Below are 21,323 nucleotides of genomic sequence, written 5' to 3'. Positions count from 1 at the left end.
TAAAATTACCTCTTGCACTAGCCAGATTTCTTTGTTTATTGGAGCCACACACTCTGAAAAATTGTCCTTTTATGTGACTGTCTGTACTTTTGCCCCATTGGTGTTGGGGTTACCCTGGTTAAGGGCCCACAATCCTCAATTTGACTGGGTCTCTAGGGAGATTCTTAGTTGGGGTACTGATTGTTTCAGGAGTTGCTTGAGCCTTCCAGTCAGGCTCTCGCAGCTAAGTTTGCCAGGATTGCCAGGGTGTTATGCAGATTTTGCGGACGTGTTCTCCAAAAAAGTTGCAGAGGTACTACCTCCCCATCGCCCCTATGACTGTGCCATTGATTTGTTGCCAAATGCTAAGCTTCCCAAGAGCAGGTTGTACTCCCTGTCACGTCCTGAGACTCAGGCTATGGCAGAGTACATTCAGGAGAACTTGGCTAAGGGATTTATCAGACCTTCACAGTCTCCAGTTGGGTCGGGGTTCTTCTTCGTGGGTAAAAAGGACGGTTCGTTGCGACCCTGCATCGACTTCAGGGAATTGAACCGTATCACGATTAAAAACTCATACCCACTGCCTCTCATTTCGGTCTTGTTTGACCAGCTTCGTACTGCCACCATTTTTTCTAAGATTGACCTACGCGGTGCATACAATCTAATCCGAATAAGAGAGGGGGATGAATGGAAGACTGCCTTTAATACCCACTCAGGGCATTATGAATATTTGGTGATGCCTTTTGGACTCTGTAATGCCCCGGCAGTCTTCCAGGATTTCATGAATGATGTGCTCAGGGAATATTTGGATAGATTCTTAGTTGTATACTTAGATGACATCCTAATCTTCTCCCATTCCCTGGAGGAACATCGGAAGCATGTACGCTTAGTCCTCCAGAAACTCAGAGACCACCGGCTTGGGGCGAAGCTGGAGAAGTGCGAATTTGAAGTTCAGCAAATCGCATTTCTAGGATATATTATCTCCCCAGAAGGTTTCCAAATGGAGGGTTCCAAGGTACAGGCAGTCCTGGATTGGGTGCAGCCCACTAGTTTGAAGGCGCTTCAGCGTTTCCTGGGCTTTGCGAATTTTTATAGACGATTTATCGCTGGATTTTCGTCTATAGTGGCGCCCTTGGTGGCACTCACTAAGAAAGGGGCGGATGTTGCTCACTGGTCTTGTGAGGCTAAAGCGGCTTTTGCCCGTCTCAAAAGGGCATTTGTTTCGGCCAAGGTGCTGCGACACCCAGATCCAGAGCGTCCTTTTGTGGTGGAGGTGGATGCCTCTGAGATGGGTATTGGGGCAGTGCTTTCTCAGATGGGAGTGTCTGATAATCGCCTTCATCCCTGTGCTTACTTTTCCCGTAAATTTTCGCCTGCCGAGATGAATTATGACGTGGGTAACCGGGAATTGTTGGCTATTAAGGATGCACTCGAGGAGTGGAGACACTGGCTTGAGGGGGCTAAGTTTGTGGTCTCAATTCTCACTGACCATAAGAATCTGGCATATTTAGAGTCAGCGAAGCGTCTCAATGCCAGGCAGGCACGATGGGCTTTGTTTTTTGCTCGCTTTAATTTTTTGATAACATATCGCCCTGGGTCAAAAAACATCAAGGCTGATGCGCTCTCGCGGAGTTTTGCTCCAATCCAGGAGACCACCGAGGAGCCGTTGCCCATTGTTTCCCCATCATGTATTAAAGTGGGCATTACCCAGGACCTCTTGTCATTAGTCCTTAGAGCACAGGAGCAGGCTCCTCCAGACCTTCCGGTAGGTCTTTTGTTTGTGCCTCCTAGGTTAAGACAGCGAGTGTTCCTGGAATTCCATGCCAAGAAGTCGGCAGGTCACCCGGGTATTGCCAGAACTCGGGAGTTGCTATCTAGGGCGGTGTGGTGGCCCTCGGTGGCTAAGGATGTGGATCAGTGGGTTCGGGCATGTGACATCTGTGCCCGAAATAAGACTCCTAGAGGGGTTCCTGTTGGCCCATTACATCCACTCTCTATCCCATCTAAGCCATGGACCCACATTTCAATGGATTTTGTGGTGGACTTGCCCAAATCCTCGGGGATGACAGCCATCTGGGTTGTCGTTGACAGGTTTTCGAAGATGGCGCACTTCGTTCCACTGGTTGGGCTGCCATCAGCCAGACGCCTGTCTGAATTATTTATGCTGCATGTTGTGCGTCTCCACGGGTTGCCACTTGATGTGGTCTCTGACCGCGGATCCCAGTTTGTGGCCAAATTCTGGAGGGCATTTTGTTCCGATCTCCAGATTTCTGTCAGCTTGTCGTCAGGCTACCATCCGCAGTCTAATGGGCAGACTGAAAGGGTGAACCAGTCCTTGGAGCAGTTCCTCAGGTGTTATGTCTCCAAGTGTCAGACTGACTGGGTTGCTCATCTGTCCATGGCGGAGTTTGCCTATTACAACGCGGCTCACTCTGCTACAGGGATCTCTCCCTTCCTTTGTGTGTATGGGCATCATCCTAAGGCCAATTCTTTTGACCCCCTGGACTCCACGCCTGGTGGTTCCTCTGTGGTTTCGGTCCTTAGAGGTATTTGGCGGAAAGTGAAGAAAGCCCTTGTGTCTGTGTCATTAGTGACCAAAAGGGTTTTTGATAAGCGGAAAAGACCCTGCAGCTTCAAATTAGGAGACTTCGTCTGGTTGTCTACCAAGAATTTGAAGTTGAGACAGCCATCTCATAAGTTAGGGCCCCGGTTCATCGGCCCTTATAAGATCACCAGGGTTATCAATCCGGTGGCATTTCAGTTAGATCTGCCCCGTTCTTTGGGTATCAATAAAACATTTCATTGTTCCCTTTTAAAACGGGCGATTAGTAATCCTTCTTCCAGTGGAAGACCTTCCCCTCTTCTGATACGTGGCCAGAGGGAGTTTGTTGTTGAAAGGATTCTTGACTCCAAGGTGGTTCGGGGTCGGCTGTCATTTTTGGTGCACTGGAAGGGGTATGGCCCGGAGGAGCGGTCGTGGGTGCGCAGTTGTGATCTTCATGCCCCCAGACTGATACGCTCTTTCTTCTCGCAGTTCCCCGATAAACCCGGTGGTAGGGGTTCTTTGACCCCTCGTCAGAGGGGGGGTACTGTTAGGGTCTCCTGCCCTGTGCTGCCACGTCGTCATGGCAACCGGGAGACAAGTGCTAGTGGAGTAACCTGAGCGCAGCTGATACTCCGGTTCGGGTCTTTTGCTGTGCAGTGGTTATAGGCTCTGTGCACGGCAGGGGATCCGGTGCTGGTTTTTGTGCTCACAGTCTGTGAGGTCTGAGTGGGGCGTGGACAGCACCTGCTTTATAAGGCCTCTTTTCAGGGTAAGCAGATGCTGCTGAATCTTTGTTGGTTAGTCAGTTCATGAAAGTTAGCCAGTACTGTGTAGCTTTGTATTTGTTTGTTGCTTACTGCAAATAGGCCTGGGGATTTGGTATTACACTCTGCCAATCCAGACCTAGCAGTAAGACTGGAGTCAGTCATTTAGCTTGCTGGGGTTCTGTTACCACTCTGTGAACTTAGCAAGTTTGCGGCTGTATTCTAAGACATGCCTGTCTAATCCTGTCTCACTGTGCTAGGTGTCAGGGGTCAGTTTAGTGGCAGTCAGCTAAAACCTGTGCACTGCAAGTGAGAAATAGGATTGTGGAGACTCTCCTTGTGTCTATCATTCCATCTCTGACCAAGGAGTTTACTGCCACACCCGTTGGTAACCCTTTAGGGTTTTGCTGTTGCCCTTAGCAACAGCATTTCGGGTTCTCTATGTATTAAAACACAACATCTTGCTTTTTCCATCTGTGCAGTTCTAATACAAAGGAGATACCCAGTTCCTTAGCCTCTGGGCTTCTCTGTTCACTTTGTGTGTATTTTGTTACCCTATTACCTTCTGTGTACGTTATGTCATATTCCCCAGTTTGTCTGTGAGTCCATTTGTTTTGCATAACAGTTCAAACACCAGTACATTCCTGCAGACACTGGAGTGCATAACAGTTCTGACACCAGTACTTTCCTGCAGGCACTGGTGTGCATAACATATTCATTTATGTACCAGTAGTTAGAAGTAGAAAAGCGCTTACAGAAACCACACAACTCATCTACAGCCACACCACACTGTATATGCCCAATCTCATCAGATCTTGGAAGCTAAGCAATGTTGGGCCTGGTTAGTACTTGGATGGGAGACCACCTGGGAATACAAGGTGCTGTAGGTATTTTTATACTGCCAACATCGTTCTGTTGATAGATTCCATTTCAAACTTATTTATTTATGTACCAGTAGTTAGATGTAGAAAAGCTCTAACAGAAACCACAAATCACATCTACAACGACACAACAAGGATACACCCAATCTCATCTGAGCTTGGAAGTTAAGCAGTGTTGGGCCTGGTCATTTATGTAACAGTAGTTAGAAGTAGAAAAGCTCTAACAGAAACAACAAATTTCATCTACAGCCACACAACACTGGACACGCCCAATCTCATCTGATATGGGAAGCGAAGTAGTGTTTGTCCTGGTTAGTACTTGGATGGGAGACCACCTGGGAATACAAGGTGTTGAAGGTATTTTTATACTGCCAACACCGTTCTGTGATGCATTCCATTTTCAAACTTATTCATTTATGTACCAGTAGTTAGAAGTAGAAAAGCTCTAACAGATACCAAAAAGCTCATCTTCAGCCACACGACACTGGATACGCCCAATCTCATCTTATCTTGGAAGCTAAACCGTGGTGGCTTGGTTAGTACTTGTATGTGAGACCACCTGGGAATACAAGGTGCTGTAGGTATTCTTATACTGCCAACACCGTTCTGTTGATGCATTCCATTTTCAAACTTATTTATTTATGTACCAGTAGTTAGATGTAGAAAAGCTCTAACAGAAACCACAAATCACATCTACAACGACACCACAAGGATACACCCAATCTCATCTGAGCTTGGAAGCTAAGCAGTGTTGGGCCTGGTTAGTACTTGGATGAGAGACCACCTGGGAATACATTGTGCCATAGGTATTTTTATACTGCCAACACCGTTCTGTTGATGCATTCCATTTTCAAACTTATTTATTTATGTACCAGTAGTTAGTAGTAGAAAAGCTCTAACAGAAACCACAAAGGTCATCTACAGCCACACCTCACTGGATATGCCCAATCTCATCTGAACTTGGAAGCTAAGCAGTGTTGGGCCTGGTTAGTACTTGGATGGTAGACCACCTGGGAATACAAGGTGCTGTAGCTATTTTTATACTGCTAACGTCGTTCAGTTGATGCATTCCATTTTCATACTTATTTATTTATGTACCAATAGTTAGAAGCTGAAAAGCTCTAACAGAAACCACAAAGCTCATTTACAGCCACACCAGACTGGATATGCCCAATCTCTTCTGATCTTGGAAGCTAAGCAGTATTGGTCCTGGTTAGTACTTGGATGGGAAACCACCTGGGAATAAAAGGTGCTGTAGCTATTTTTATGCTGCCAACACCGTTCTTGCGATGCATTCCATTTTCAAACTTATTCATTTATGTACCAGTAGTTAGAAGTAGAAAAGCTCTAACAGAAACAATAAATCTCATCTACAGCAACACCACACTGGATACGGCCAATCTCATCTGATCTTGGAATTAAGCAGTGTTGGTCCTGGTCAGTACATGGATGGGAAACCACCTGGGAATACATAGTGCTGTGGGTATTTTTATACTGCCAACACCGTTCTGTTGATGCATTCCTATTTCAAACTTATTCATTTATGTACCAGTAGTTAGAAGTAGAAAAGCTCTAACAGAAACCAAAAAGCTCATCTACAGCCACACCACACTGGATATGCCTAATCTCGTCTGTTCTTGGAAGCTGAGTAGTGTTGGGCCTGGTTAGTAATTGGATGGGAGACCACCTGGGAATACAAGGTGCTGTAGGTATTTTTATACTGCCAACACCGTTCTGTTGATGCATTCCATTTTCAAACTTATTCATTTATGTACCAGTAGTTAGAAGTAGAAAAGTTCTAACAGAATCCACGAAGCTCATCTACAGCCGCACCACACTAGATACGCCCAATCTCATCTGATCTTGGAAGCTAAGCAGTGTTGGGCCTGTTTAGTACTTGGATGGGAGACCACCTGGGAATACAAGGTGCTGTAAGTATTTTTATACTGCCAACACCGTTCTGTTGATGCATTCCATTTTCAAACTTATTCATTTATGTACCAGTAGATAGAAGTAGAAAAGCTTTAACAGAAACGACAAAGCACATCAACAGCCACATCACACTGGGTACGCCCAATCTCAAATGATCTTGGAAGCAAAGCAGTGTTGGGCCTAGTTAGTACTTGGGTGGGAGACCACCTAGGAATACAAGGTGCTGTGGGTATTTTTATACTGCCAACACCGTTCTGTTGATGCATTCCTATTTCAAATTTATTCATTTATGTACCAATAGTTAGAAGTAGAAAAGCTCTAACAGAAACCACAAAGAACTTCTATAGCCACACCACGCTGGATATGCCCAATATCATCTGATCTTGGAAACTAAGCAGTGTTGGTCCTGGTTAGTACTTGTATGGGAGACCACCTGGGAATACAAGGTGCTATAGTTGTTTTTATACTGCCAACGCCGTTCTGTTGATGCATTCCATTTTCAAACCTATTTATTTATGTACCAGTAGTTAGAAGTAGAAAAGCTCTAACAAAATCCTTACAGCTACACCACACTGGATACTCCCACTCTCATCTGGTCTTGCAAGCTAAGCAGTGTTTGTCATGGTTAGTACTTGGATGGGAGACCACCTGGGAATTCAAGGTGCTGTAGGTATTTTTATACTGTCAACACTGTTCTGTTGATGCATTCCATTTCAAACTTATTCATTTATGTACCAGTAGTTAGAAGTAGAAAAGCTCTAACAGAAACCACAAAGCTCATCTACATCCACACCACACTTTATACGTCCAATCTCATCTGTTCTTGGAAGCGTAGCAGTGTTGGAACTGGTTAGTACTTGGATGGGAAACCACCTGGGAATACAAGGTAATCTAGGTATTTTTATACTGCTAACACCGTTCTGTTGATGCATTCCTATTTCAAACTTATTCATTTATGTACCAGTAGTTAGAAGTAGAAAAGCTCTAACAGAAACCGCAAAGCTTATCTACAGCCACACCACACTGGACATGCCCGATCTCATCTTATCTTGGCAGCTAAGCAGTGCTGGGCATGGTTAGTACTTGGATGGGAGACTTCCTGGGAATACAAGGTGTTGTAGGTATATTTATACTGCCAACACCGTTCTGTTGATGCATTCCATTTTCAATCTTATTTATTTATGTACCAGTAGTTAGAAGTAGAAAAGCTCTTACAGAAACCACACAACTCATCTACAGCCACACCACACTGGATATGCCCAATCTCATCTGATCTTAAAAGCTACGCTATGTTGAACCTGGTTAGTACTCGGATGGGAGATCACCTGGGAATACAAGGTGCTGTAGGTATTTTTATACTGCCAACACCGTTCTGTTGATGCCTTCCATTTCAAACTTATTCATTTATGTACCAGTAGTTAGAAGTAGAAAAGCTCTAACAGAAACCACAAAGCTCATCTACAGTCACACCACACTTTATACGTCCAATCTCATCTGTTCTTGGAAGCTAAGCATTGTTGGAACTGGTTAGAAATTGGGTGGGAGACCACCTGGGAATACAAGGTGATGTAGGCATTTTTATACTGCTAACACCGTTCTGTTGATGCATTCCTATTTCAAACTTATTCATTTATGTACCAGTAGTTAGAAGTAGAAAAGCTCTTACAGAAACCACAAAGCTCATATACAGCCACACCACACTGGATGCGCCCAATCTAATCTGATCTTGGAAGCTAAGCAGTGTTTGGCCTGGTTAGTAGTTGGATGGGAGACCACCTGGGAATAAAAGTTGCTGTAGGTATTTTTATACTGCCAACACTGTTCTGTTGATGCATTCCATTTTCAATCTTATTCATTTATGTACCAGTAGTTAGAAGTAGAAAAGCTCTAACAGAAGCTACAAATCTGTTCTACAGTCACACCACACTGTATGTTCCCAATCTCATCTGATCTAGGAAGCTAAGCAGTGTTGGGCATGGTTAGTGCTTGGATGGGAGACTGCCAGGGAATACAAGGTGCTATAGATATTTTTATACTGTCAACACCATTCTGTTGATGCATTCCATTTTCAATCTTATTCATTTATGTACCAGTAGTTAGAAGTAGAAAAGCGCTTACAGAAACCACACAACTCATCTACAGCCACACCACACTGTATATGCCCAATCTCATCAGATCTTGGAAGCTAAGCAATGTTGGGCCTGGTTAGTACTTGGATGGGAGACCACCTGGGAATACAAGGTGCTGTAGGTATTTTTATACTGCCAACATCGTTCTGTTGATAGATTCCATTTCAAACTTATTTATTTATGTACCAGTAGTTAGATGTAGAAAAGCTCTAACAGAAACCACAAATCACATCTACAACGACACAACAAGGATACACCCAATCTCATCTGAGCTTGGAAGCTAAGCAGTGTTGGGCCTGGTCATTTATGTAACAGTAGTTAGAAGTAGAAAAGCTCTAACAGAAACAACAAATTTCATCTACAGCCACACAACACTGGACACGCCCAATCTCATCTGATATGGGAAGCGAAGTAGTGTTTGTCCTGGTTAGTACTTGGATGGGAGACCACCTGGGAATACAAGGTGTTGAAGGTATTTTTATACTGCCAACACCGTTCTGTGATGCATTCCATTTTCAAACTTATTCATTTATGTACCAGTAGTTAGAAGTAGAAAAGCTCTAACAGATACCAAAAAGCTCATCTTCAGCCACACGACACTGGATACGCCCAATCTCATCTTATCTTGGAAGCTAAACCGTGGTGGCTTGGTTAGTACTTGTATGTGAGACCACCTGGGAATACAAGGTGCTGTAGGTATTCTTATACTGCCAACACCGTTCTGTTGATGCATTCCATTTTCAAACTTATTTATTTATGTACCAGTAGTTAGATGTAGAAAAGCTCTAACAGAAACCACAAATCACATCTACAACGACACCACAAGGATACACCCAATCTCATCTGAGCTTGGAAGCTAAGCAGTGTTGGGCCTGGTTAGTACTTGGATGAGAGACCACCTGGGAATACATTGTGACATAGGTATTTTTATACTGCCAACACCGTTCTGTTGATGCATTCCATTTTCAAACTTATTTATTTATGTACCAGTAGTTAGTAGTAGAAAAGCTCTAACAGAAACCACAAAGCTCGTTTACAGCCACACCACACTGGATACGCCCAATCTCTTCTGATCTTGGAAGCTAAGCAGTGTTGGTACTGGTTAGTACTTGGATGGGAGGACACCTGGGAATACAAGGTGCTGTAGGTATTTTTATGCTGCCAACACCGTTCTTGAGATGCATTCCATTTTCAAACTTATTCATATATGTACCAATAGTTAGAAGTAGATAAGCTGTAACAGAAACAACAAATCTCATCTACAGCCACACCACACTGGATACGGCCAATGTCATCTGATCTTGGAAGCTAAGCAGTGTTGGTCCTGGTTAGTACATGGATGGAAAACCACCTGGGAATACAAGGTGCTGTAGGAATTTTTATACTGCCAACATGGGAGGTCATTCCGAGTTGTTCGCTCGCAAGGCGATTTTAGCAGAGTTGCTCACGCTAAGCCGCCGCCTACTGGGAGTGAATCTTAGCATCTTAAAATTGCGAACGAAGTAATCGCAATATTGCGATTACACACCTCGTAGCAGTTTCTGAGTAGCTTCAGACTTACTCGGCATCTGCGATCAGTTCAGTGCTTGTTGTTCCTGGTTTGACATCACAAACACACCCAGCGTTCGCCCAGACACTCCTCTGTTTCTCCGGCCACTCCTGTGTTTTTTCCGGAAACGGTAGCGTTTTTTCCCACACGCCCATAAAACGGCCTGTTTCCGCCCAGTAACACCCATTTCCTGTCAATCACATTACAATCGCCAGAACGATGAAAAAGCCGTGAGTAAAATTACTAAGTGCATAGCAAATTTACTTGGCGCAGTCGCAGTGCGGACATTGCGCATGCGCATTAAGCGGAAAATCGCTGCGATGCGAAGATTTTTACCGAGCGAACAACTCGGAATGAGGGCCATAGTTCTGTTGATGCATTCCATTTTCAAACTTATTCATTTATGTACCAGTAGTTAGAAGTAGAAAAGCTCCAGGCTCTAAACCAACCCTGGTCTTCTACAGAAATTACTCAAGCTATAGACTCCCTCCCGTTAGATAAAGCTCCAGGCCCCGAAGGGTTTATCAATAAATTCTATAAATGCTTCAAAGATACCCATACCCCTGTTCTGAACGGAGTCTATAATCAGGCTTCCTCTGCCGGGAATTTCCCGGCTGAAATGTTGGAGGCTCGTGTAGTTGCCTTTCCCAAGCCAGGGAAAAACCCCGCTATGATGTCCAACTATCGCCCCATAGCTCTATTAAATACTGATTTGAAAATCTACGCAAAATTAGTGGCTAACAGACTTAACCCCCTGCTCCCCTCGCTAGTCCACTGCAGAGGCGTAACTAGGGTTTTTGGAGCCCAGGGCAAGATCAATAATGGCGCCCCCCCCCAAAAAAAATAAAAATAAATTTCTAATAAAAAGAATAAATTAATAAAATGCTAATAATAAAAAAAAAAATACAAAAGGCAAGTATGTGCAGACGCCACCGGTGTCACTGCATATAAAGATGTCAGGGTGTGTATGTATGTGTATGTAGGTGCAGTGGTCGAAGTAGAATTTTGAAGGTGGAATGAAAGAGTTTATATAGCAATTATGCGCGCGCCTAAGGCGCGCGCGCTCCGGAAAAGGGGCGCGGTCACTCAAAAGGGGCGTGTCCTTCAGTGTATTAAGACCCCTTGTACTATCTAGTACTGGTGCCCCTTTCACATTATAGCACACGGTATGAGCCGAAATTCACATTATAGCACACAGTATGAGCCGAAATTCACATTGCCCCACACGGCATGAGCTGAAATTCACATTATGGCACACAGTATGAGCCGAAATTCACATTACCCCACATGGTATGAGCCAAAATTCACATTACTCCACATGGTATGAGCCAAAATTCACATTACCCCACATGGTATGAGCCGAAATTCACATTACAGCACACGGTATGAGCCGTAATTCACATTACAGCACACGGAATGAGCCAAAATTCACATTACCCCACATAGTATGAGCCGAAATTCACATTATAGCACACGGTATGAGCCAAAATTCACGTTACAGCACATGATATGAGCCAAAATTCCCATTATAGAGTTAGGGGATCCTACCCCCAGAATTAACATGGCCTGTGGGGCACTATGATGAGGGAGCCCACCCCCTTAATAGACTAATTGCAGAGTTTAGCAGCGGAAGGGCTGCAGCGGTTTCTCACCCCAAGCTGCGGCGCTTCTGCCACCTCCGACACTCCACATCTTCGGCACGACCCGGGATGCAGAGCACCGCACCGGGTATGCACCCTTTTCAGTGTGGTCTGCTGCGCTCTGAAGGGGTTCTTGTTTCATGCTGCAGGATTCCGATGTGCACCTTCCTCCCCGCTGTTACTGTCACGGTAAGCATTAGTATCGATTACCGCAGAGGCCATTTTCTGAGGCATATGTGTTAAACCTCAGGAACTGAGATGCCCTTCTCACCATACAGCTGTGTGGCCGAGCCGGGTGGGGGGACAACCAGCAGCAGCATGCCGGATATCAGCAGCAGAGGGTGCGGGCTGTACATACTTGAGGTAGCTGGATATTCAACAGTGCTGAAAGCCTCCGGAGCCCGCACCCCCGGAGCTGCAGTACACCGGCAGAGGACACCCATCCCTCGAACCCTGCGTAGCCCAAAGCCGGACATCAGCAGCATGTTGAACGCGGAAGCAGAAGCTGCTTATTGCCGGTCAACGTGCTGCTGATCTCCGGCTTTGGGCTCCGCACGTGCATTACAGCCCCCACCCTCGGCTGCTGATATCCGGCATACTGCCCCTGCTGCTGGCTTTCCACCCGCCCGGCTCGCCCACCCAGCTGGATGGTGAGTGAGAAGGGCATCTCAGTGCCCGTGGTTTAATACATATCTCTCTTCGGTAAATGGCCATTAGTACATCCCACACACACTGATTACACACACACACAGACTGGCCACCCCCAAATCCTACACACACCCACTCAGACTACACACACACACACACACACATTCTCATACTTTCCTCTCCCCCACACACACACACTGGACTGCAAAAATTTACACACACTGACACTGTTCCACACACACACACTCACACTGTCCCACACACACAATTAACACACACGCACACTGTCCCACACACACAATTAACACACACGCACACTGTCCCACACACCAGTGGCGTGCGGTGAGGTCAGTGGCGTGCGGTGAGGCACTACAGCATAATGTCTGCCGAATCCTGCCAATGAGCCCTACCGCCACCGAGCCAATGCCCGCCACTGCCTCTGAGCCGATGCCCACTGCCACCACCAATGGCTTACAAACTGGCCCACCATCAACTGACCCAGCCCTCCGCCACTAATTTGCAACTCAGTCCAAAGCCGCCAATGCCCGCTGCATGCCTGCTCATCATACTTGTGATATATTGTACAATTTTATAGAAAAAAATAATAATTAGTGTTTGGGACTGGGAAGGGAGTGGGAGGAGGACATGAATGCAATTTTGTTGTCCAGGGCTTCCATTAACTTAATGGAGAAGGGTCTGAATGGGTTAAAAATGTCCAAAAAAAACTGCGTGAGGTCCCCCCTCCTAAGTATAACCAGCCTCGGGCTCTTTGAGCCGGTCCTGGTTGTTTAAATACTGGGAAAAAATTGGACAGGGGTTCCCCGTATTTAGACAACCAGCATCGGGCTCTTAGTCTGGTCCTGGTCCCAAAAATACGGGGACAAAAGATGTAGGGGTCCCCCCGTATTTTTAAAACCAGCACCGGGCTCCACTAGCCAGGGACATAATGCCACAGCCGGGGGACACATTTATGTAGGTCCCTGCGGCCATGGCATTACCCCCCCAACTAGTCACCACTGGCCGGGGTTCCCTGGAGGAGTGGGGACCCCTTAAATCAAGGGGTCACCCCCCCCTCCAGGCACCCAAGGGCCAGGGGTGAAGCCCGAGGCTGTCCCCCCCATCCGTGGGCTGTGGATGGGAGGCTGATAGCCATGTAAGTAAAAAAGAATATTGTTTTTTGTTGTGGGACTACAAGGCCCAGAAAGCCTCCCCCGCTTGCTGGTACTTGGAGAACCTCAAGTACCAACATGCAGGGAAATAATGGGCCCGCCGGTACCTGTAGTTCTACAACAGAAAAAATACCCAAATAAAAACACAACTCACACACCGTGACAGTAAAAATTTATTAAAACACACTGACACACTCACACATACTTACCTATATCCCACGCCGGTCACGTCCACTTGTCCAGTAGAATCCAATAGGGGTAGCTGTAAAAATGAGAGACACATTACTTACCTACATCCCACGCCGGTCACGTCCACTTGTCCAGTAGAATCCAATAGGGGTACCTGTAAAAATGAGAGAGAGATTACTTACCTACATCCCACGCCGGTCACGTCCACTTGTCAGTAGAATCCAATAGGGGTACCTGTAAAAATGAGAGAGAGATTACTTACCTACATCCCACGCCGGTCACGTCCACTTGTCAGTAGAATCCAATAGGGGAATCTGTAAAAATGAGAGACAGATTACTTACCTACATCCCACGCCGGTCATGTCCACTTGTCCAGTAGAATCCAATAGGGGTACCTGTAAAAATGAGAGACAGATTACTTACCTACATCCCACGCCGGTCACGTCCACTTGACAGTAGAATCCAATAGGGGCACCTGTAAAAATGAGAGACAGATTACTTACCTACATCCCACGCCGGTCACGTCCACTTGTCAGTAGAATCCAATAGGGGTACCTGTAAAAATGAGAGAGAGATTACTTACCTACATCCCACGCCGGTCACGTCCACTTGTCAGTAGAATCCAATAGGGGCACCTGTAAAAATGAGAGACAGATTACTTACCTACATCCCACGCCGGTCACGTCCACTTGTCAGTAGAATCCAATAGGGGTACCTGTAAAAATGAGAGACAGATTACTTACCTACATCCCACGCCGGTCACGTCCACTTGTCAGTAGAATCCAATAGGGGTACCTGTAAAAATGAGAGACAGATTACTTACCTACATCCCACGCCGGTCACGTCCACTTGTCCAGTAGAATCCAATAGGGGTACCTGTAAAAATGAGAGACAGATTACTTACCTACATCCCACGCCGGTCACGTCCACTTGTCCAGTAGAATCCAATAGGGGTACCTATAAAAATGAGAGACACATTACTTACCTACATCCCACGCCGGTCACGTCCACTTGTCCAGTAGAATCCAATAGGGGCACCTGTAAAAATGAGAGACAGATTACTTACCTACATCCCACGCCGGTCACGTCCACTTGTCCAGTAGAATCCAATAGGGGAATCTGTAAAAATGAGAGACAGATTACTTACCTACATCCCACGCCGGTCATGTCCACTTGTCCAGTAGAATCCAATAGGGGTACCTGTAAAAATGAGAGACAGATTACTTACCTACATCCCACGCCGGTCACGTCCACTTGTCCAGTAGAATCCAAAAGGGGCACCTGTAAAAATGAGAGACAGATTACTTACCTACATCCCACGCCGGTCACGTCCACTTGTCCAGTAGAATCCAATAGGGGTACCTATAAAAATGAGAGACACATTACTTACCTACATCCCACGCCGGTCACGTCCACTTGTCCAGTAGAATCCAATAGGGGCACCTGTAAAAATGAGAGACAGATTACTTACCTACATCCCACGCCGGTCACGTCCACTTGTCCAGTAGAATCCAATAGGGGAATCTGTAAAAATGAGAGACAGATTACTTACCTACATCCCACGCCGGTCATGTCCACTTGTCCAGTAGAATCCAATAGGGGTACCTGTAAAAATGAGAGACAGATTACTTACCTACATCCCACGCCGGTCACGTCCACTTGTCCAGTAGAATCCAAAAGGGGCACCTGTAAAAATGAGAGACACATTACTTACCTACATCCCACGCCGGTCACGTCCACTTGTCCAGTAGAATCCAATAGGGGCACCTGTAAAAATGAAAATGATACTTACAAACTTCAATCCACAGGAGGAGAGAGAGAGAGAGAGAGAGAGAGAGAGAGAGAGAGAGAGAGGGGGGGGTAGGAGAGAGAGACTAACCTGCTGCTGCTGCTGCTGGGGAGACCGGCACACACTGCAGGGCCACGACGGGAGAACGGAGCCGGCGGAGCAGGGGGAGAGCCGCACAACACCGCTCCTGTCAGCAGCAGCGGAGGAGGACGGGGGCGCACACTGCAGACACCAATCACCGCCGGGACAATTAACACACGCACACTGTCCCACACACGCACACACACAATTAACACGCACACTGTCTCACACACACACACACGCACTGTCCCACACACACGCACACTGTCACACACGCACACTGTCCCACACACACAATTAACACACGCGCACACTGTCACACACACACAATTAACACACACTGTCACACACACAATTAACACACACGCACACTGTCACACACACACATACAATTAACACACACACACGCACACTGTCCCACACACACACACAATTAACACACACACACTGTCCCACACACGCACAATTAACACACTCACACAATTAACACACTCACACTGTCCCACACACGCACAATTAACACACTCACACAATTAACACACCCACACTGTCCCACACACACACAATTAACACACTCACACAATTAACACACACTCACACACACACACTGTCCCGCAACCCCCTCTCCTGACAGAAAAAAAACTAAAGTCCACTCCGCTCACCTGGCTGTTAAACCCGCTCACTGAAGCCGCGCAGGCGCGCGCGCGCGTACCGTCGCGGTCGCGCGCACGCGCGATCGCGCACAGTACAATGTGTAGGGAGACGGAGAGAGGGGGAGGGCCGGGGGAGATGAGCGGAGGCTCCTGGCTGCCGCTGCCTGTCCAGTGTGACAGGCACAGCAGCCGGGAAGACAGGGAGAGCGCCGCAGGTAGCGTCGGCGGAATCCCTGTTGCATGGGGTGAGCGGGCCGTGCCGGTGGCGCCCCCTCTGTTGGGGCTTCCACAGCGCCCAGGGCACGTGCCCTGCTCGCCCCGTGCTAGATACGCCTCTGGTCCACTGCGATCAAGTGGGGTTCGTCCCCGGAAGGCAGTCCCCCGATAACACTAGACGGGTAATAAATGTGCTAGACACCTTTTCTACATCGGACTCTCCCCTGTTGCTGTTGTCGTTAGACGCGGAGAAGGCGCTCGATCGCCTACACTGGGGGTATCTAAAGGAGGTTCTCGGTAAGTTTGGTATTACCGGCAGGGTTCTCTCCTCCATCTTGGCCTTGTACTCGCGCCCCTCGGCAAGAGTGTGTGTGAATGGACTCCTCTCCTCCCCTTTTCAGATTACAAATGGCACACGCCAAGGGTGCCCCCTTTCCCCGCTAGTATTTGCTCTGGCAATTGAACCGTTAGCCGAGAAAATAAGATCTTCATCCTTGATTACAGGAGTGGAATATCAGGGACAATATCATAAAATTTGTTTATTTGCGGACGATGTCCTCCTGACGCTCACGACTCCCACTACCTCCCTGTAAGCATTACACACACTCTTGTCGGAATATTCGGATGTATCCTATTATAAACTTAACAATACTAAGACAGAGGCACTCCCTATCAATTTTCCGACCCCCCCCTCTTATCCGCGCTGAAAGTTTTCTACTCTTATTCCTGGCAGGATAGAAGCCTTAAGTATCTGGGGATTCATATCACCCAGAAGCTGGACAACCTACTCTCCGCTAACTATCCCCCGCTGCTGCGCAAGCTGACATCTCTGGTCTCGGACTGGATGATGCACCATGTATCATGGTTAGGGCGCATAGCTGCACTGAAGATGACAATCCTCCCCAGGCTCATGTATCTATTTCGGGCCATCCCTGTCCTCCTACCCACCTATCTCTTGTCTAAATTTAATGCTATTTTCAACTCTTACGTTTGGAAGGGTAAAAAACCGAGGTTAGCCAGGAAAACAATGGTACGGCCCAAGCGGGAAGGGGGTCTGGCATATCCAGATTTACATTCCTACCAATTGGCGTGCCGACTTGCACAGATAGGCGCTTGGTATTCACACACCCCATATAAACCATGGGTCCAACTTGAACAAGGGCTCGTTGCCCCGCTCCCCCTTACTGATGTTTTACTACTCCCGAAGTCTGAGGGCAAACTATTGGCCAGTAGGTCTCTTTCGGTCCAATCTACTCGGAGGGCTTGGTTGGAAGTAGTACATAGTGTAACTGTTATAACCCTCCCTACCCCTGCTCTCTCATTGAAGGGCATAGCCTCCTTAATCCCTGATCTGAGATTTGACTCCTGGATTTCGAGAGGAATCCTGTCTTTGCAGGATATAATGGTGAATAATACTCTTCTCTCTTTTGCCCAGATACAGGAAAGATTCCTGCTGCCACATAGGGAATTTTATAAATATTTACAACTCAGACATTGGCTCCATGGGGCCTCGGCACCCCCCCACTCGCTGTCCACCGTACCCAAACTTGTCCAGAAGTTTCTAGATGATGGAGAGGGCAGGGGTGGCATTACTAAATGGTACAACTACATTATCAACTCCCAATCACTACAGACAGCCCCCTACCAAGCGAAATGGGAGGTGGACCTTAGGTGTTCGCTATCGGAGGAAGACTGGGAGACAATTTTCCGATCTTGTTATACAGTTTCTAAATGTATGTCACATATAGAGCTATTTTATAAACTTATCCACCGATTGTATTTCACCCCTTCCCGCTTACATGAGATGCAACCCTCTACGTCCAACCTGTGCTGGCGTAATTGTGGTGGGATAGGCACACTACTACATATTTTCTGGGATTGTCCAGTGCTTGCTCCGCTCTGGAACTCTGTCTTTCGCCTTTTGGAACTAGTTCTGGGCTTTTATATACATCCCCATCCACGACTAGCTCTCCTACACCTGTACTATGGCGATTTATTGTCGAGCGACCGATACATTTTAGGCCATATTCTTATTTCAACAAAATTATTAATTGCTCGCCAATGGCGTTCAGTCGGAGTTCCTCATATAAAAGCGATAGAGTTGGCTGTACAATCGCACTGCGAATTTGAGACAGCGGGAGTGGCCTATACCCCTACTTCTTCCTGCCCATTGCTCCGCTGGTATCCGTGGTCTACCTATTGGCATAATAGTTTCCCAGATACTGCACCCCCTCAGGGACCTTAGGTTTTTATGATTTCATGTTATTATGTATTGATTGTAGATTGGATTCAGCCACACGTCACTTTCCGATATTATGTTCTCCACGATATGCTCTATACTTTATTGTTTATTTTCTGTGGAACAATCTGTGTACCCCCCTAACCCCCTCCCCCCCTTCCCCTTTTTTCTCTTCTGTACCCCTCCCCTATTGACTTTGTTTACCCATAAAATAATAAAAATTAATATTGAAAAAAAAGAAGTAGAAAAGCTCAAACAGAAAACACAAAGCTCATTTACAGCCACACCACACTGATCTTGGAAGCTAAGCAGTGTTGGTCCTAGTTAGTACTTGGATGGGAGAACACCTGGGAATACAAGGTGCTGTAGGTATTTTTATGCTGCCAACACCGTTCTTGAGATGCATTCTATTTTCAAACGTATTCATTTATGTACCAGTAGTTAGAAGTAGCAAAGCTCTAACAGAAACAACAAATCTCATCTACAGCCACACCATACTGGATAAGGCCAATCTCATCTGAAATTGGAAACTAAGCAGAGTTGGGCCTGGTTAGTACTTGGATGGAAACCATCTGGGAATACAAGGTGCTGCGGGTATTTTTATACTGCCAACACCGTTCTTTTGATGCATTCCTATTTCAAACTTATTCATTTATGTACCAGTAGTTAGAAGTAGAAAAGCTCTAACAGAAGACACAAAGCTCATCTACAGCCACACCACACTGGATATGTTCAATCTCATCTGATCTTGGAAGCGAAGCAGTGTTGGGCCTTGTTAGTACTTGGATGGGAGACCACTTGGGAATACAAGGTGCTATAGGTATTTTTATACTGCCAGCACAGTTCTGTTGATGCATTCCATTTTCAAACTTATTCATTTATGTACCAGTAGTTAGAAGTATTAAAGCTCTAACAGAAACCAAAATGCTCATCTATAGCCAAACCACACTGGATACGCCCAATCTCGTCTGTTCTTGGAAGCTAAGTAGTGTTGGGCCTGGTTAGTAATTGGATGGGAGACCAACTGGGAATACAAGGTGCTGTAGGTATTTTTATACTGCCAAAGCCGTTCTGTTGATGTATTTCATTTTCAAACTTAATTCATTTTTGTACCAGTAGATAGAAGTAGAAAAGCTCTAACAGAAACCACAAAGCTCATCTACAGCCACGCCACACTGTATACGCCCAATCTCAACTGAAATTGAAAACTAAGCAGTGTTGGGCATGGTTAGTACTTCGATGGGAGACCACCTGGGAATACAAGGTGCTGTAGGTATTTTTATACTGTCAACACCGTTCTGTTGATGCATTCCATTTTCTATCTTATTCATTTATGTACCAGTAGTTAGAAGTAGAAAAGCTCTTACAGAAACCACACAACTCATCTACAGCCACACCACACTGGATATGCCCAATCTCATCAGATCTTGGAAGCTAAGCAATGTTGGGCCTGGTTAGTACTTGGATGGGAGACCACCTGGGAATACAAGGTGTTGAAGGTATTTTTATACTGCCAACACCGTTCTGTTGATGCATTCCATTTTCAAACTTATTCATTTATGTACCAGTAGTTAGACGTAGAAAAGCTCTAACAGAAACCAGAAAGCTCATCTAAAGCCACACGACACTGGATACGCCCAATCTCATCTTATCTTGGAAGCTAAACCGTGCTGGCTTGGTTAGTACTTGGATGAGAGACCACCGGGAATACAATGTGCCATATGTATTTTTATACTGCCAACACCGTTCTGTTGATGCATTCCATTTTCAAACTTATTTATTTATGTACCAGTAGTTAGTAGTAGAAAAGCTCTAACAGAAACCACAAAGCTCATTTACAGCCACACCACACTGGATAAGGCCAATCTCATCTGATTTTGGAATCTAAGCAGTGTTGGTCCTGGTTAGTACTTGGATGGGAAACCACCTGGGAATACAAGGTGCTGTAGGAATTTTTATACTGCCAACACAGTTCTGTTGATGCATTCCATTTTCAAACTTATTCATTTATGTACCAGTAGTTAGAAGTAGAAAAGCTCAAACAGAAACCACAAAGCTCATTTACAGCCACACCACACTGGATACGCCCAATCTCTTCTGATCTTGGAAGCTAAGCAGTGTTGGTCCTGGTTAGTACTTGGATGGGAGACCACCTGAGAATACAAGGTGCTGTAGGTATTTTTATACTGCCAGCATCGTTCTGTTGATGCATTCCATTTTCAAACTTATTTAATTATGTACCAGTAGTTAGAAGTAGAAAAGCTCTAACAGAAACCACAAAGTTCATCTACAGCCACACCACACTGGATACGCCCAATCTCATCTTAAATTGGAAACTAAGCAGTGTTGGGCCTGGTTAGTACTTGGATGGGAGACGAAATAGAAATACAAGGTGCTGTAGGTATTTTTATACTGCAAACACCGTTCTGTTGATGCATTCCTATTTCAAATTTATTTCTTTATGTACCAGTAGTTAGAAGTAGAAAAGCTCTAACTGAAACCATAAAGCACATCTACAGCCACACCACACTGGATATGCCCAATCTCATCTGATCTTGAAAGCTAAGCATTGTTGGGCCTGGTTAGTACTTGGGTGGGAAACTACCTGGGAATACAAGGTGCTGTAGGTATTTTTATACTGCCAACACCGTTCTGTTGATGCATTACTATTTCAAACTTATTCATTTATGTACCAGTAGTTAGAAGTATTAAAGCTCTAACAGAAACCAAAGAGTTCATCTACAGCCACACTGCACTGGATACGCCCAATCTCGTCTGTTCTTGGAAGCTAAGTAGTGTTGGGCCTGGTTAGTAATTGGATGGGAGAACACCTGGGAATACAAGGTGCTGAAGGTATTTTTATACTGCCAAAGCCGTTCTGTTGATGTATTCCATTTTCAAACTTATTCATTTATGTACC

General features: G+C 45.9%; 3 non-coding genes and 22 pseudogenes across 3 annotated transcripts; all 25 read left to right on the top strand.

The window, feature by feature from the left end:
- Nucleotides 1-4,059: 4,059 nt before the first annotated feature.
- LOC134936558 (5S ribosomal RNA) lies at nucleotides 4,060-4,178 on the top strand. Its single transcript, XR_010180517.1, has one exon. It is a non-coding gene; the product is annotated as a 5S ribosomal RNA (ribosomal RNA).
- Nucleotides 4,179-4,410: 232 nt separating this feature from the next.
- Nucleotides 4,411-4,529, top strand: LOC134948178 (5S ribosomal RNA; annotated as a pseudogene).
- Nucleotides 4,530-5,085: 556 nt separating this feature from the next.
- LOC134935833 (5S ribosomal RNA) lies at nucleotides 5,086-5,204 on the top strand. Its single transcript, XR_010180419.1, has one exon. It is a non-coding gene; the product is annotated as a 5S ribosomal RNA (ribosomal RNA).
- A 107-nt stretch (nucleotides 5,205-5,311) lies between these two features.
- On the top strand, nucleotides 5,312-5,430 carry LOC134940000 (5S ribosomal RNA; annotated as a pseudogene).
- Nucleotides 5,431-5,762: 332 nt separating this feature from the next.
- On the top strand, nucleotides 5,763-5,881 carry LOC134942266 (5S ribosomal RNA; annotated as a pseudogene).
- A 107-nt stretch (nucleotides 5,882-5,988) lies between these two features.
- Nucleotides 5,989-6,107, top strand: LOC134952692 (5S ribosomal RNA; annotated as a pseudogene).
- A 107-nt stretch (nucleotides 6,108-6,214) lies between these two features.
- LOC134938881 (5S ribosomal RNA) lies at nucleotides 6,215-6,333 on the top strand (annotated as a pseudogene).
- Nucleotides 6,334-6,440: 107 nt separating this feature from the next.
- Nucleotides 6,441-6,559, top strand: LOC134941737 (5S ribosomal RNA; annotated as a pseudogene).
- A 96-nt stretch (nucleotides 6,560-6,655) lies between these two features.
- LOC134952593 (5S ribosomal RNA) lies at nucleotides 6,656-6,774 on the top strand (annotated as a pseudogene).
- Nucleotides 6,775-7,106: 332 nt separating this feature from the next.
- LOC134943636 (5S ribosomal RNA) lies at nucleotides 7,107-7,225 on the top strand (annotated as a pseudogene).
- A 558-nt stretch (nucleotides 7,226-7,783) lies between these two features.
- On the top strand, nucleotides 7,784-7,902 carry LOC134945173 (5S ribosomal RNA; annotated as a pseudogene).
- A 107-nt stretch (nucleotides 7,903-8,009) lies between these two features.
- LOC134949307 (5S ribosomal RNA) lies at nucleotides 8,010-8,128 on the top strand (annotated as a pseudogene).
- A 107-nt stretch (nucleotides 8,129-8,235) lies between these two features.
- On the top strand, nucleotides 8,236-8,354 carry LOC134936490 (5S ribosomal RNA). Its single transcript, XR_010180504.1, has one exon. It is a non-coding gene; the product is annotated as a 5S ribosomal RNA (ribosomal RNA).
- Nucleotides 8,355-8,586: 232 nt separating this feature from the next.
- On the top strand, nucleotides 8,587-8,705 carry LOC134948172 (5S ribosomal RNA; annotated as a pseudogene).
- A 556-nt stretch (nucleotides 8,706-9,261) lies between these two features.
- Nucleotides 9,262-9,380, top strand: LOC134945049 (5S ribosomal RNA; annotated as a pseudogene).
- A 107-nt stretch (nucleotides 9,381-9,487) lies between these two features.
- LOC134948921 (5S ribosomal RNA) lies at nucleotides 9,488-9,606 on the top strand (annotated as a pseudogene).
- A 9,501-nt stretch (nucleotides 9,607-19,107) lies between these two features.
- Nucleotides 19,108-19,226, top strand: LOC134953146 (5S ribosomal RNA; annotated as a pseudogene).
- Nucleotides 19,227-19,333: 107 nt separating this feature from the next.
- On the top strand, nucleotides 19,334-19,452 carry LOC134934167 (5S ribosomal RNA; annotated as a pseudogene).
- Nucleotides 19,453-19,560: 108 nt separating this feature from the next.
- On the top strand, nucleotides 19,561-19,679 carry LOC134944204 (5S ribosomal RNA; annotated as a pseudogene).
- A 107-nt stretch (nucleotides 19,680-19,786) lies between these two features.
- On the top strand, nucleotides 19,787-19,905 carry LOC134954010 (5S ribosomal RNA; annotated as a pseudogene).
- A 331-nt stretch (nucleotides 19,906-20,236) lies between these two features.
- Nucleotides 20,237-20,355, top strand: LOC134939179 (5S ribosomal RNA; annotated as a pseudogene).
- A 107-nt stretch (nucleotides 20,356-20,462) lies between these two features.
- On the top strand, nucleotides 20,463-20,581 carry LOC134945110 (5S ribosomal RNA; annotated as a pseudogene).
- Nucleotides 20,582-20,688: 107 nt separating this feature from the next.
- On the top strand, nucleotides 20,689-20,807 carry LOC134951242 (5S ribosomal RNA; annotated as a pseudogene).
- Nucleotides 20,808-20,914: 107 nt separating this feature from the next.
- LOC134933126 (5S ribosomal RNA) lies at nucleotides 20,915-21,033 on the top strand (annotated as a pseudogene).
- A 107-nt stretch (nucleotides 21,034-21,140) lies between these two features.
- LOC134947424 (5S ribosomal RNA) lies at nucleotides 21,141-21,259 on the top strand (annotated as a pseudogene).
- Nucleotides 21,260-21,323: the final 64 nt, after the last annotated feature.

The sequence above is a fragment of the Pseudophryne corroboree genome, chromosome 1 (assembly GCF_028390025.1).
Source record: "Pseudophryne corroboree isolate aPseCor3 chromosome 1, aPseCor3.hap2, whole genome shotgun sequence".
Classification (NCBI taxonomy): Eukaryota; Metazoa; Chordata; class Amphibia; order Anura; family Myobatrachidae; genus Pseudophryne; species Pseudophryne corroboree.
The sequence above is the reverse complement of the archived record's forward strand: the minus strand, read 5'-3'. Positions and strand labels throughout refer to the sequence as shown.